Genomic DNA, 1,012 nt, shown 5'->3' with positions numbered 1-1,012 from the left:
CTTGAGTCTACGCACGGATTGCAAGCGTCCGTACCTAGACTCAGGGGCTACTCCCATCGGGAGCGCTGACGCGCACCCGATAAAAAGAAGATGAAGCATAATCAAGATGAACAAGAGCAATGAAGAAGAAGAATGTCAGGAAAAAACATGCATTAGTCTCTACCCGAATTATCTTCGGCTAGACACTCGGGGCTACTGACGTGGGCATTACCCTTCGGGTAACCAGTATTGCCCTATCTGGTATTGACAAATTGGAGGCCCATGAAGATACCTGAAGGCAAGATGGGCCACTAGGACGGCGCACTAGAAGATTCCTTAGCGGGCAAGACAAGGAAGCGAACAAACAAGGAAAGATTGGATCTAAACTACTGTAAACCTAGACGTACTCGGTTAGGACCCTTGAGACCTGGCCTCCTATATAAAGGCCAGGAGAGGGGCTGCCGAGGGACAAAATCGATCTTAGCAATCTTAGCCAGAAAAATCTTAGAGCTAGGTCATCATAGCAATAACCATCTCGACAAGATCTCAGCCGAACTATTCGGCACCCTATTGTAACCCATTATCATTATAATCAAGAACAGACAGGCAGGACGTAAGGGTTTTACCTCATCGAGGGCCCCGAACCTGGGTAAATCGCTCTCCCCGCTTGTCTGTGAACCGATGTCTCGTGTCAGCTTGCAGGATTCCGTCAACCCTAAGCCCCTATCGGAGGGCATTGGCGAGGAGTACCCTCGACAACTACACCATCAGCCTCAGGGTACGAATACGCGTCCAAAGCTCACTTATTTTCATCTTTTAGCATGCAGTAGGCCGATTTTGAGACCTCCCCGGAGTTGCTCCACCGCGGGTTGATTCTCCGGCGATGCTCCGGTGACCCCCTCGAAAAACCGCCACCACCATTGGATTCCGTGCGTCATAGTGGTTCGGTAGGAACTAACCGCGCGTCCCGGGATGTACTAAATCGGCGGCGCCACTGAAAGGACACGGATGTCGCCTAGAGGGGGGTGAATAG

Source organism: Lolium rigidum, chromosome 7 (assembly GCF_022539505.1).
Source record: "Lolium rigidum isolate FL_2022 chromosome 7, APGP_CSIRO_Lrig_0.1, whole genome shotgun sequence".
Lineage (NCBI taxonomy): Eukaryota > Viridiplantae > Streptophyta > Magnoliopsida > Poales > Poaceae > Lolium > Lolium rigidum.
This window is presented reverse-complemented; position numbering follows the sequence as displayed.